The sequence below is a fragment of the Dipodomys ordii genome, unplaced genomic scaffold (genome assembly GCF_000151885.1).
Source record: "Dipodomys ordii isolate 6190 unplaced genomic scaffold, Dord_2.0 Scaffold146, whole genome shotgun sequence".
Taxonomy (NCBI): domain Eukaryota; kingdom Metazoa; phylum Chordata; class Mammalia; order Rodentia; family Heteromyidae; genus Dipodomys; species Dipodomys ordii.
The window spans coordinates 4,735,193-4,735,469 of record NW_012267362.1 but is presented as its reverse complement, the minus strand read 5'-3'; positions in this window follow the sequence as shown (position 1 = coordinate 4,735,469).

Sequence of the window (277 nt, the reverse complement as noted above, 5' to 3'; positions counted from 1 at the left end):
TGGAATAGAATTGAAAACCCAGAAATGAACCTACAGACCTATAGCCATCTAATCTTCGATAAGGGAGCTAAAACAATGGAATGGAAGAAAGACAGTCTCTTCAGTAAATGGTGCTGGCAAAATTGGTTAACTATATGTAGAAAACTAAAGCTAGATCCTTATATATCACCCTGCACCAGAATCAACTCCAAATGGATCAAAGACCTTGAAGTCAAAGCAGACACTCTGAAAACATTTCAGCATGGAATAGGAGAAACCCTAGGTCTCCTTGGCTCAG